Source organism: Pseudophryne corroboree, chromosome 4, assembly GCF_028390025.1.
Source record: "Pseudophryne corroboree isolate aPseCor3 chromosome 4, aPseCor3.hap2, whole genome shotgun sequence".
Taxonomy (NCBI): domain Eukaryota; kingdom Metazoa; phylum Chordata; class Amphibia; order Anura; family Myobatrachidae; genus Pseudophryne; species Pseudophryne corroboree.
The window spans coordinates 20568848-20582593 of NC_086447.1; the positions used below are offsets into that span (position 1 = coordinate 20568848).

A 13746-nucleotide genomic window follows, 5' to 3' on the forward strand; every position below is an offset into this window, starting at 1 on the left:
GAAAGTAAAATGTTGTGCATTGAAAGTAACCAAAGCTCTTTTTACTTTGAGTGGACATCATTTTCTTTCAAATGAATTTGATATTTTGCTAAATGTACAAAACTTTCTTACAAATTTGACATTCAAAATGCATTTGTAATTAATAAATGCTACTTAGTATGGCTGCTGAGATTCCTGGGCTCAGTCTCAAGGAGAGGAGGAGAATGGGGGATAGAGAAAGAGAGAACAGGCAGGCATCCTAAAGATTTTGATGTGCCAGTGCCTGACTCACCCTGAACATCACTGGTTTCAAGCTTTTAGCAAATTTTCTGAAAAATTAAACAACCATGTGGTCATAGTCGGCAGGATTTGAACCTGCGCGGGGAGACCCCAATGGATTTCGAGTCCATCGCCTTAACCACTCGGCCACGACTACCTCTCATGCCAATGTGATGTTTTCACAAAAGTTTCTCTATGGGTTGAGCTACTTCATTTCAGGCTGTGAGGATGACTGAAGTAATATTGTATCAGAGATGATTTAAATGGGAAGTTAATCCTGACCACAGTGACCTGCGTTAATGATTTTTAAAATATAACTTGGAGAATGCTTTATACTTGGTATAGTTTTGGGTTTATAAAATGTCAGTACTGACATCTAAGTTTATCAAAAGCGTCATCCTTCGAGCCGGAAATGAAGCTGCGACCTTAGGATTTCTGTACCAATCTCCTTTACAGTCCTCCTCTCTACCAGCTGAGATATCGAAGGATTCCACGATTGTACACCTGTGATATTACGTGCAATTAAAATGATTGAGTGTTAATTTTAAACATTATCAACTTTCCAAGCAAAATGAAAAATGATTTCACTACACAAAAGAGATTCAACTACTTATTCCTGTGTTGCTTTATCACACAAATTGTCATGTTTAATCATTTGGAAAATATCACTAATAGTTTGACTTATATTTGTGCAAATACGATCAACTGGCTGCAGAGCTAGTTTGGAAAGCACTTTCAATAGATTTTTTAGTGTAGCCAAACTTACATCAAGATTAGAGATGCTTGAGCCTATCAAACCTTCTACACTCTTTTGAATTTTGCTTGTTTTGTAAACTAATCAAGTGTTCAAGGAATGATGGGGATATTCCATTGTTTGCTCTGATTTGACAATCCATTTTGGACAATGAGCGGCCCTTTTGAGCTAGTGAAGATAATTGTGCTACATGAGAGTATGCACAGACAATTATTTTTCTTTTTTTGCATTAAAGCACAATTTTTAATAAAGGAGAGGTTAATGATATAATAATTAGCACTGAAAGTCATCTGACACGATTTGAAAGTAAAATGTTGTGCATTGAAAATAACCAAAGCTCTTTTTACTTTGAGTGGACATCATTTTCTTTCAAATGAATTTGATATTTTGCTAAATGTACAAAACTTTCTTACAAATTTGACATTCAAGATGCATTTGTAATTAATAAATGCTACTTAGTATGGCTGCTGAGATTCCTGGGCTCAGTCTCAAGGAGAGGAGGAGAATGGGGGATAGAGAAAGAGAGAACAGGCAGGCATCCTAAAGATTTTGATGTGCCAGTGCCTGACTCACCCTGAACATCACTGGTTTCAAGCTTTTAGCAAATTTTCTGAAAAATTAAACAACCATGTGGTCGTAGTCGGCAGGATTTGAACCTGCGCGGGGAGACCCCAATGGATTTCGAGTCCATCGCCTTAACCACTCGGCCACGACTACCTCTCATGCAATGTGATGTTTTCACAAAAGTTTCTCTATGGGTTGAGCTACTTCATTTCAGGCTGTGAGGATGACTGAAGTAATATTGTATCAGAGATGATTTAAATGGGAAGTTAATCCTGACCACAGTGGCCTGCGTTAATGATTTTTAAAATATAACTTGGAGAATGCTTTATACTTGGTATAGTTTTGGGTTTATAAAATGTCAGTACTGACATCTAAGTTTATCAAAAGCGTCATCCTTCGAGCCGGAAATGAAGCAGCGACCTTAGGATTTCTGTACCAATCTCCTTTACAGTCCTCCTCTCTACCAGCTGAGATATCGAAGGATTCCACGATTGTACACCTGTGATATTACGTGCAATTAAAATGATTGAGTGTTAATTTTAAACATTATCAACTTTCCAAGCAAAATGAAAAATGATTTCACTACACAAAAGAGATTCAACTACTTATTCCTGTGTTGCTTTATCACACAAATTGTCATGTTTAATCATTTGGAAAATATCACTAATAGTTTGACTTATATTTGTGCAAATACGATCAACTGGCTGCAGAGCTAGTTTGGAAAGCACTTTCAATAGATTTTTTAGTGTAGCCAAACTTAGATCAAGATTAGAGATGCTTGAGCCTATCAAACCTTCTACACTCTTTTGAATTTTGCTTGTTTTGTAAACTAATCAAGTGTTCAAGGAATGATGGGGATATTCCATTGTTTGCTCTGATTTGACAATCCATTTTGGACAATGAGCGGCCCTTTTGAGCTAGTGAAGATAATTGTGCTACATGAGAGTATGCACAGACAATTATTTTTCTTTTTTTGCATTAAAGCACAATTTTTAATAAAGGAGAGGTTAATGATATAATAATTAGCACTGAAAGTCATCTGACACGATTTGAAAGTAAAATGTTGTGCATTGAAAGTAACCAAAGCTCTTTTTACTTTGAGTGGACATCATTTTCTTTCAAATGAATTTGATATTTTGCTAAATGTACAAAACTTTCTTACAAATTTGACATTCAAAATGCATTTGTAATTAATAAATGCTACTTAGTATGGCTGCTGAGATTCCTGGGCTCAGTCTCAAGGAGAGGAGGAGAATGGGGGATAGAGAAAGAGAGAACAGGCAGGCATCCTAAAGATTTTGATGTGCCAGTGCCTGACTCACCCTGAACATCACTGGTTTCAAGCTTTTAGCAAATTTTCTGAAAAATTAAACAACCATGTGGTCGTAGTCGGCAGGATTTGAACCTGCGCAGGGAGACCCCAATGGATTTCAAGTCCATCGCCTTTACCACTCGGCCACGACTACCTCTCATGCAATGTGATGTTTTCACAAAAGTTTCTCTATGGGTTGAGCTACTTAATTTCAGGCTGTGAGGATGACTGAAGTAATATTGTATCAGAGATGATTTAAATGGGAAGTTAATCCTGACCACAGTGGCCTGCGTTAATGATTTTTAAAATATAACTTGGAGAATGCTTTATACTTGGTATAGTTTTGGGTTTATAAAATGTCAGTACTGACATCTAAGTTTGTCAAAAGCGGCATCCTTCGAGCCGGAAATGAAGCAGGGACCTTAGGATTTCTGTACCAATCTCCTTTACAGTCCTCCGCTCTACCAGCTGAGATATCGAAGGATTCCACGATTGTACACCTGTGATATTACGTGCAATTAAAATGATTGAGTGTTAATTTTAAACATTATCAACTTTCCAGGCAAAATGAAAAATGATTTGACTACACAAAAGAGATTCATCTACTTATTCCTGTGTTGCTTTATCACACAAATTGTCATGTTTAATCATTTGGAAAATATCACTAATAGTTTGACTTATATTTGTGCAAATACGTTCAACTGGCTGCAGAGCTAGTTTGGAAAGCACTTTCAATAGATTTTTTAGTGTAGCCAAACTTACATCAAGATTAGAGATGCTTGAGCCTATCAAACCTTCTACACTCTTTTGAATTTTGCTTGTTTTGTAAACTAATCAAGTGTTCAAGGAATGATGGGGATATTCCATTGTTTGCTCTGATTTGACAATCCATTTTGGACAATGAGCGGCCCTTTTGAGCTAGTGAAGATAATTGTGTTACATGAGAGTATGCACAGACAATTATTTTTCTTTTTTTGCATTAAAGCACAATTTTTAATAAAGGAGAGGTTAATGATATAATAATTAGCACTGAAAGTCATCTGACATGATTTGAAAGTAAAATGTTGTGCATTGAAAGTAACCAAAGCTCTTTTTACTTTGAGTGGACATCATTTTCTTTCAAATGAATTTGATATTTTGCTAAATGTACAAAACTTTCTTACAAATTTGACATTCAAAATGCATTTGTAATTAATAAATGCTACTTAGTATGACTGCTGAGATTCCTGGGCTCAGTCTCAAGGAGAGGAGGAGAATGGGGGATAGAGAAAGAGAGAACAGGCAGGCATCCTAAAGATTTTGATGTGCCAGTGCCTGACTCACCCTGAACATCACTGGTTTCAAGCTTTTAGCAAATTTTCTGAAAAATTAAACAACCATGTGGTCATAGTCGGCAGGATTTGAACCTGCGCGGGGAGACCCCAATGGATTTCGAGTCCATCGCCTTAACCACTCGGCCACGACTACCTCACATGCCAATGTGATGTTTTCACAAAAGTTTCTCTATGGGTTGAGCTACTTCATTTCAGGCTGTGAGGATGACTGAAGTAATATTGTATCAGAGATGATTTAAATGGGAAGTTAATCCTGACCACAGTGGCCTGCGTTAATGATTTTTAAAATATAACTTGGAGAATGCTTTATACTTGGTATAGTTTTGGGTTTATAAAATGTCAGTACTGACATCTAAGTTTATCAAAAGCGTCATCCTTCGAGCCGGAAATGAAGCAGCGACCTTAGGATTTCTGTACCAATCTCCTTTACAGTCCTCCTCTCTACCAGCTGAGATATCGAAGGATTCCACGATTGTACACCTGTGATATTACGTGCAATTAAAATGATTGAGTGTTAATTTTAAACATTATCAACTTTCCAAGCAAAATGAAAAATGATTTCACTACACAAAAGAGATTCAACTACTTATTCCTGTGTTGCTTTATCACACAAATTGTCATGTTTAATCATTTGGAAAATATCACTAATAGTTTGACTTATATTTGTGCAAATACGATCAACTGGCTGCAGAGCTAGTTTGGAAAGCACTTTCAATAGATTTTTTAGTGTAGCCAAACTTACATCAAGATTAGAGATGCTTGAGCCTATCAAACCTTCTACACTCTTTTGAATTTTGCTTGTTTTGTAAACTAATCAAGTGTTCAAGGAATGATGGGGATATTCCATTGTTTGCTCTGATTTGACAATCCATTTTGGACAATGAGCGGCCCTTTTGAGCTAGTGAAGATAATTGTGCTACATGAGAGTATGCACAGACAATTATTTTTCTTTTTTTGCATTAAAGCACAATTTTTAATAAAGGAGAGGTTAATGATATAATAATTAGCACTGAAAGTCATCTGACACGATTTGAAAGTAAAATGTTGTGCATTGAAAGTAACCAAAGCTCTTTTTACTTTGAGTGGACATCATTTTCTTTCAAATGAATTTGATATTTTGCTAAATGTACAAAACTTTCTTACAAATTTGACATTCAAGATGCATTTGTAATTAATAAATGCTACTTAGTATGGCTGCTGAGATTCCTGGGCTCAGTCTCAAGGAGAGGAGGAGAATGGGGGATAGAGAAAGAGAGAACAGGCAGGCATCCTAAAGATTTTGATGTGCCAGTGCCTGACTCACCCTGAACATCACTGGTTTCAAGCTTTTAGCAAATTTTCTGATAAATTAAACAACCATGTGGTCGTAGTCGGCAGGATTTGAACCTGAGCGGGGAGACCCCAATGGATTTCGAGTCCATCGCCTTAACCACTCGGCCACGACTACCTCTCATGCAACGTGATGTTTTCACAAAAGTTTCTCTATGGGTTGAGCTACTTCATTTCAGGCTGTGAGGATGACTGAAGTAATATTGTATCAGAGATGATTTAAATGGGAAGTTAATCCTGACCACAGTGGCCTGCGTTAATGATTTTTAAAATATAACTTGGAGAATGCTTTATACTTGGTATAGTTTTGGGTTTATAAAATGTCAGTACTGACATCTAAGTTTGTCAAAAGCGGCATCCTTCGAGCCGGAAATGAAGCAGCGACCTTAGGATTTCTGTACCAATCTCCTTTACAGTCCTCCTCTCTACCAGCTGAGATATCGAAGGATTCCACGATTGTACACCTGTGATATTATGTGCAATTAAAATGATTGAGTGTTAATTTTAAACATTATCAACTTTCCAAGCAAAATGAAAAATGATTTGACTACACAAAAGAGATTCAACTACTTATTCCTGTGTTGCTTTATCACACAAATTGTCATGTTTAATCATTTGGAAAATATCACTAATAGTTTGACTTATATTTGTGCAAATACGTTCAACTGGCTGCAGAGCTAGTTTGGAAAGCACTTTCAATAGATTTTTTAGTGTAGCCAAACTTACATCAAGATTAGAGATGCTTGAGCCTATCAAACCTTCTACACTCTTTTGAATTTTGCTTGTTTTGTAAACTAATCAAGTGTTCAAGGAATGATGGGGATATTCCATTGTTTGCTCTGATTTGACAATCCATTTTGGACAATGAGCGGCCCTTTTGAGCTAGTGAAGATAATTGTGCTACATGAGAGTATGCACAGACAATTATTTTTCTTTTTTTGCATTAAAGCACAATTTTTAATAAAGGAGAGGTTAATGATATAATAATTAGCACTGAAAGTCATCTGACACGATTTGAAAGTAAAATGTTGTGCATTGAAAGTAACCAAAGCTCTTTTTACTTTGAGTGGACATCATTTTCTTTCAAATGAATTTGATATTTTGCTAAATGTACAAAACTTTCTTACAAATTTGACATTCAAGATGCATTTGTAATTAATAAATGCTACTTAGTATGGCTGCTGAGATTCCTGGGCTCAGTCTCAAGGAGAGGAGGAGAATGGGGGATAGAGAAAGAGAGAACAGGCAGGCATCCTAAAGATTTTGATGTGCCAGTGCCTGACTCACCCTGAACATCACTGGTTTCAAGCTTTTAGCAAATTTTCTGAAAAATTAAACAACCATGTGGTCGTAGTCGGCAGGATTTGAACCTGCGCGGGGAGACCCCAATGGATTTCGAGTCCATCGCCTTAACCACTCGGCCACGACTACCTCTCATGCAATGTGATGTTTTCACAAAAGTTTCTCTATGGGTTGAGCTACTTCATTTCAGGCTGTGAGGATGACTGAAGTAATATTGTATCAGAGATGATTTAAATGGGAAGTTAATCCTGACCACAGTGGCCTGCGTTAATGATTTTTAAAATATAACTTGGAGAATGCTTTATACTTGGTTTAGTTTTGGGTTTATAAAATGTCAGTACTGACATCTAAGTTTATCAAAAGCGGCATCCTTCGAGCCGGAAATGAAGCAGCGACCTCAGGATTTCTGTACCAATCTCCTTTACAGTCCTCCTCTCTACCAGCTGAGATATCGAAGGATTCCACGATTGTACACCTGTGATATTACGTGCAATTAAAATGATTGAGTGTTAATTTTAAACATTATCAACTTTCCAAGTAAAATGAAAAATGATTTCACTACACAAAAGAGATTCAACTACTTATTCCTGTGTTGCTTTATCACACAAATTGTCATGTTTAATCATTTGGAAAATATCACTAATAGTTTGACTTATATTTGTGCAAATACGATCAACTGGCTGCAGAGCTAGTTTGGAAAGCACTTTCAATAGATTTTTTAGTGTAGCCAAACTTAGATCAAGATTAGAGATGCTTGAGCCTATCAAACCTTCTACACTCTTTTGAATTTTGCTTGTTTTGTAAACTAATCAAGTGTTCAAGGAATGATGGGGATATTCCATTGTTTGCTCTGATTTGACAATCCATTTTGGACAATGAGCGGCCCTTTTGAGCTAGTGAAGATAATTGTGCTACATGAGAGTATGCACAGACAATTATTTTTCTTTTTTTGCATTAAAGCACAATTTTTAATAAAGGAGAGGTTAATGATATAATAATTAGCACTGAAAGTCATCTGACACGATTTGAAAGTAAAATGTTGTGCATTGAAAGTAACCAAAGCTCTTTTTACTTTGAGTGGACATCATTTTCTTTCAAATGAATTTGATATTTTGCTAAATGTACAAAACTTTCTTACAAATTTGACATTCAAAATGCATTTGTAATTAATAAATGCTACTTAGTATGGCTGCTGAGATTCCTGGGCTCAGTCTCAAGGAGAGGAGGAGAATGGGGGATAGAGAAAGAGAGAACAGGCAGGCATCCTAAAGATTTTGATGTGCCAGTGCCTGACTCACCCTGAACATCACTGGTTTCAAGCTTTTAGCAAATTTTCTGAAAAATTAAACAACCATGTGGTCGTAGTCGGCAGGATTTGAACCTGCGCGGGGAGACCCCAATGGATTTCGAGTCCATCGCCTTAACCACTCGGCCACGACTACCTCTCATGCAATGTGATGTTTTCACAAAAGTTTCTCTATGGGTTGAGCTACTTCATTTCAGGCTGTGAGGATGACTGAAGTAATATTGTATCAGAGATGATTTAAATGGGAAGTTAATCCTGACCACAGTGGCCTGCGTTAATGATTTTTAAAATATAACTTGGAGAATGCTTTATACTTGGTATAGTTTTGGGTTTATAAAATGTCAGTACTGACATCTAAGTTTATCAAAAGCGGCATCCTTCGAGCCGGAAATGAAGCAGCGACCTTAGGATTTCTGTACCAATCTCCTTTACAGTCCTCCGCTCTACCAGCTGAGATATCGAAGGATTCCACGATTGTACACCTGTGATATTACGTGCAATTAAAATGATTGAGTGTTAATTTTAAACATTATCAACTTTCCAAGCAAAATGAAAAATGATTTGACTACACAAAAGAGATTCAACTACTTATTCCTGTTTTGCTTTATCACACAAATTGTCATGTTTAATCATTTGGAAAATATCACTAATAATTTGACTTATATTTGTGCAAATACGATCAACTGGCTGCAGAGCTAGTTTGGAAAGCACTTTCAATAGATTTTTTAGTGTAGCCAAACTTACATCAAGATTAGAGATGCTTGAGCCTATCAAACCTTCTACACTCTTTTGAATTTTGCTTGTTTTGTAAACTAATCAAGTGTTCAAGGAATGATGGGGATATTCCATTGTTTGCTCTGATTTGACAATCCATTTTGGACAATGAGCGGCCCTTTTGAGCTAGTGAAGATAATTGTGCTACATGAGAGTATGCACAGACAATTATTTTTCTTTTTTTGCATTAAAGCACAATTTTTAATAAAGGAGAGGTTAATGATATAATAATTAGCACTGAAAGTCATCTGACACGATTTGAAAGTAAAATGTTGTGCATTTAAAGTAACCAAAGCTCTTTTTACTTTGAGTGGACATCATTTTCTTTCAAATGAATTTGATATTTTGCTAAATGTACAAAACTTTCTTACAAATTTGACATTCAAAATGCATTTGTAAATAATAAATGCTACTTAGTATGGCTGCTGAGATTCCTGGGCTCAGTCTCAAGGAGAGGAGGAGAATGGGGGATAGAGAAAGAGAGAACAGGCAGGCATCCTAAAGATTTTGATGTGCCAGTGCCTGACTCACCCTGAACATCACCGGTTTCAAGCTTTTAGCAAATTTTCTGAAAAATTAAACAACCATGTGGTTGTAGTCGGCAGGATTTGCACCTGCGCGGGGAGACCCCAATGAATTTCGAGTCCATCACCTTAACCACTCGGCCACGACTACCTCTCATGCAACGTGATGTTTTCACAAAAGTTTCTCTATGGGTTGAGCTACTTCATTTCAGGCTGTGAGGATGACTGAAGTAATATTGTTTCAGAGATGATTTAAATGGGAAGTTAATCCTGACCACAGTGGCCTGCGTTAATGATTTTTAAAATATAACTTGGAGAATGCTTTATACTTGGTATAGTTTTGGGTTTATAAAATGTCAGTACTGACATCTAAGTTTATCAAAAGCGGCATCCTTCGAGCCGGAAATGAAGCAGGGACCTTAGGATTTCTGTACCAATCTCCTTTACAGTACTCCGCTTTACCAGCTGAGATATCGAAGGATTCCACGATTGTACACCTGTGATATTACGTGCAATTAAAAAGATTGAGTGTTAATTTTAAACATTATCAACTTTCCAAGCAAAATGAAAAATGATTTCACTACACAAAAGAGATTCAACTACTTATTCCTGTGTTGCTTTATCACACAAATTGTCATGTTTAATCATTTGGAAAATATCACTAATAGTTTGACTTATATTTGTGCAAATACGATCAACTGGCTGCAGAGCTAGTTTGGAAAGCACTTTCAATAGATTTTTTAGTGTAGCCAAACTTACATCAAGATTAGAGATGCTTGAGCCTATCAAACCTTCTACACTCTTTTGAATTTTGCTTGTTTTGTAAACTAATCAAGTGTTCAAGGAATGATGGGGATATTCCATTGTTTGCTCTGATTTGACAATCCATTTTGGACAATGAGCGGCCCTTTTGAGCTAGTGAAGATAATTGTGCTACATGAGAGTATGCACAGACAATTATTTTTCTTTTTTTGCATTAAAGCACAATTTTTAATAAAGGAGAGGTTAATGATATAATAATTTGCACTGAAAGTCATCTGACACGATTTGAAAGTAAAATGTTGTGCATTTAAAGTAACCAAAGCTCTTTTTACTTTGAGTGGACATCATTTTCTTTCAAATGAATTTGATATTTTGCTAAATGTACAAAACTTTCTTACAAATTTGACATTCAAAATGCATTTGTAATTAATAAATGCTACTTAGTATGGCTGCTGAGATTCCTGGGCTCAGTCTCAAGGAGAGGAGGAGAATTGGGGATAGAGAAAGAGAGAACAGGCAGGCATCCTAAAGATTTTGATGTGCCAGTGCCTGACTCACCCTGAACATCACTGGTTTCAAGCTTTTAGCAAATTTTCTGAAAAATTAAACAACCATGTGGTTGTAGTCGGCAGGATTTGAACCTGCGCGGGGAGACCCCAATGAATTTCGAGTCCATCACCTTAACCACTCGGCCACGACTACCTCTCATGCAACGTGATGTTTTCACAAAAGTTTCTCTATGGGTTGAGCTACTTCATTTCAGGCTGTGAGGATGACTGAAGTAATATTGTTTCAGAGATGATTTAAATGGGAAGTTAATCCTGACCACAGTGGCCTGCGTTAATGATTTTTAAAATATAACTTGGAGAATGCTTTATACTTGGTATAGTTTTGGGTTTATAAAATGTCAGTACTGACATCTAAGTTTATCAAAAGCGGCATCCTTCGAGCCGGAAATGAAGCAGGGACCTTAGGATTTCTGTACCAATCTCCTTTACAGTACTCCGCTTTACCAGCTGAGATATCGAAGGATTCCACGATTGTACACCTGTGATATTACGTGCAATTAAAATGATTGAGTGTTAATTTTAAACATTATCAACTTTCCAAGCAAAATGAAAAATGATTTCACTACACAAAAGAGATTCAACTACTTATTCCTGTGTTGCTTTATCACACAAATTGTCATGTTTAATCATTTGGAAAATATCACTAATAGTTTGACTTATATTTGTGCAAATACGATCAACTGGCTGCAGAGCTAGTTTGGAAAGCACTTTCAATAGATTTTTTAGTGTAGCCAAACTTACATCAAGATTAGAGATGCTTGAGCCTATCAAACCTTCTACACTCTTTTGAATTTTGCTTGTTTTGTAAACTAATCAAGTGTTCAAGGAATGATGGGGATATTCCATTGTTTGCTCTGATTTGACAATCCATTTTGGACAATGAGCGGCCCTTTTGAGCTAGTGAAGATAATTGTGCTACATGAGAGTATGCACAGACAATTATTTTTCTTTTTTTGCATTAAAGCACAATTTTTAATAAAGGAGAGGTTAATGATATAATAATTAGCACTGAAAGTCATCTGACATGATTTGAAAGTAAAATGTTGTGCATTGAAAGTAACCAAAGCTCTTTTTACTTTGAGTGGACATCATTTTCTTTCAAATGAATTTGATATTTTGCTAAATGTACAAAACTTTCTTACAAATTTGACATTCAAAATGCATTTGTAATTCATAAATGCTACTTAGTATGGCTGCTGAGATTCCTGGGCTCAGTCTCAAGGAGAGGAGGAGAATGGGGGATAGAGAAAGAGAGAACAGGCAGGCATCCTAAAGATTTTGATGTGCCAGTGCCTGACTCACCCTGAACATCACTGGTTTCAAGCTTTTAGCAAATTTTCTGAAAAATTAAACAACCATGTGGTCGTAGTCGGCAGGATTTGAACCTGCGCGGGGAGACCCCAATGGATTTCGAGTCCATCACCTTAACCACTCGGCCACGACTACCTCTCATGCAATGTGATGTTTTCAAAAAAGTTTCTCTATGGGTTGAGCTACTTCATTTCAGGCTGTGAGGATGACTGAAGTAATATTGTATCAGAGATGATTTAAATGGGAAGTTAATCCTGACCACAGTGGCCTGCGTTAATGATTTTTAAAATATAACTTGGAGAATGCTTTATACTTGGTATAGTTTTGGGTTTATAAAATGTCAGTACTGACATCTAAGTTTATCAAAAGCGTCATCCTTCGAGCCGGAAATGAAGCAGCGACCTTAGGATTTCTGTACCAATCTCCTTTACAGTCCTCCTCTCTACCAGCTGAGATATCGAAGGATTCCACGATTGTACACCTGTGATATTACGTGCAATTAAAATGATTGAGTGTTAATTTTAAACATTATCAACTTTCCAAGCAAAATGAAAAATGATTTCACTACACAAAAGAGATTCAACTACTTATTCCTGTGTTGCTTTATCACACAAATTGTCATGTTTAATCATTTGGAAAATATCACTAATAGTTTGACTTATATTTGTGCAAATACGATCAACTGGCTGCAGAGCTAGTTTGGAAAGCACTTTCAATAGATTTTTTAGTGTAGCCAAACTTACATCAAGATTAGAGATGCTTGAGCCTATCAAACTTTCTACACTCTTTTGAATTTTGCTTGTTTTGTAAACTAATCAAGTGTTCAAGGAATGATGGGGATATTCCATTGTTTGCTCTGATTTGACAATCCATTTTGGACAATGAGCGGCCCTTTTGAGCTAGTGAAGATAATTGTGCTACATGAGAGTATGCACAGACAATTATTTTTCTTTTTTTGCATTAAAGCACAATTTTTAATAAAGGAGAGGTTAATGATATAATAATTAGCACTGAAAGTCATCTGACACGATTTGAAAGTAAAATGTTGTGCATTGAAAGTAACCAAAGCTCTTTTTACTTTGAGTGGACATCATTTTCTTTCAAATGAATTTGATATTTTGCTAAATGTACAAAACTTTCTTACAAATTTGACATTCAAGATGCATTTGTAATTAATAAATGCTACTTAGTATGGCTGCTGAGATTCCTGGGCTCAGTCTCAAGGAGAGGAGGAGAATGGGGGATAGAGAAAGAGAGAACAGGCAGGCATCCTAAAGATTTTGATGTGCCAGTGCCTGACTCACCCTGAACATCACTGGTTTCAAGCTTTTAGCAAATTTTCTGATAAATTAAACAACCATGTGGTCGTAGTCGGCAGGATTTGAACCTGCGCGGGGAGACCCCAATGGATTTCGAGTCCATTGCCTTAACCACTCGGCCACGACTACCTCTCATGCAATGTGATGTTTTCACAAAAGTTTCTCTATGGGTTGAGCTACTTCATTTCAGGCTGTGAGGATGACTGAAGTAATATTGTATCAGAGATGATTTAAATGGGAAGTTAATCCTGACCACAGTGGCCTGCGTTAATGATTTTTAAAATATAACTTGGAGAATGCTTTATACTTGGTTTAGTTTTGGGTTTAT

The 13746-nt window shown here is 36.5% G+C and overlaps 11 non-coding genes across 11 annotated transcripts; all 11 read right to left on the reverse strand.

The window, feature by feature from the left end:
• Positions 1-333: 333 nt before the first annotated feature.
• On the reverse strand, positions 334-415 carry TRNAS-CGA (transfer RNA serine (anticodon CGA)). The gene has a single exon. It is a non-coding gene; the product is annotated as a tRNA-Ser (tRNA).
• A 1232-nt stretch (positions 416-1647) lies between these two features.
• TRNAS-CGA (transfer RNA serine (anticodon CGA)) lies at positions 1648-1729 on the reverse strand. Its single transcript has one exon. It is a non-coding gene; the product is annotated as a tRNA-Ser (tRNA).
• A 1231-nt stretch (positions 1730-2960) lies between these two features.
• TRNAS-UGA (transfer RNA serine (anticodon UGA)) lies at positions 2961-3042 on the reverse strand. The gene has a single exon. It is a non-coding gene; the product is annotated as a tRNA-Ser (tRNA).
• Positions 3043-4273: 1231 nt separating this feature from the next.
• Positions 4274-4355, reverse strand: TRNAS-CGA (transfer RNA serine (anticodon CGA)). Its single transcript has one exon. It is a non-coding gene; the product is annotated as a tRNA-Ser (tRNA).
• Positions 4356-5587: 1232 nt separating this feature from the next.
• On the reverse strand, positions 5588-5669 carry TRNAS-CGA (transfer RNA serine (anticodon CGA)). Its single transcript has one exon. It is a non-coding gene; the product is annotated as a tRNA-Ser (tRNA).
• A 1231-nt stretch (positions 5670-6900) lies between these two features.
• On the reverse strand, positions 6901-6982 carry TRNAS-CGA (transfer RNA serine (anticodon CGA)). The gene has a single exon. It is a non-coding gene; the product is annotated as a tRNA-Ser (tRNA).
• Positions 6983-8213: 1231 nt separating this feature from the next.
• On the reverse strand, positions 8214-8295 carry TRNAS-CGA (transfer RNA serine (anticodon CGA)). Its single transcript has one exon. It is a non-coding gene; the product is annotated as a tRNA-Ser (tRNA).
• A 1231-nt stretch (positions 8296-9526) lies between these two features.
• TRNAS-CGA (transfer RNA serine (anticodon CGA)) lies at positions 9527-9608 on the reverse strand. Its single transcript has one exon. It is a non-coding gene; the product is annotated as a tRNA-Ser (tRNA).
• Positions 9609-10839: 1231 nt separating this feature from the next.
• Positions 10840-10921, reverse strand: TRNAS-CGA (transfer RNA serine (anticodon CGA)). Its single transcript has one exon. It is a non-coding gene; the product is annotated as a tRNA-Ser (tRNA).
• Positions 10922-12152: 1231 nt separating this feature from the next.
• Positions 12153-12234, reverse strand: TRNAS-CGA (transfer RNA serine (anticodon CGA)). The gene has a single exon. It is a non-coding gene; the product is annotated as a tRNA-Ser (tRNA).
• Positions 12235-13465: 1231 nt separating this feature from the next.
• On the reverse strand, positions 13466-13547 carry TRNAS-CGA (transfer RNA serine (anticodon CGA)). The gene has a single exon. It is a non-coding gene; the product is annotated as a tRNA-Ser (tRNA).
• Between the last annotated feature and the right edge of the window lie 199 nt (positions 13548-13746).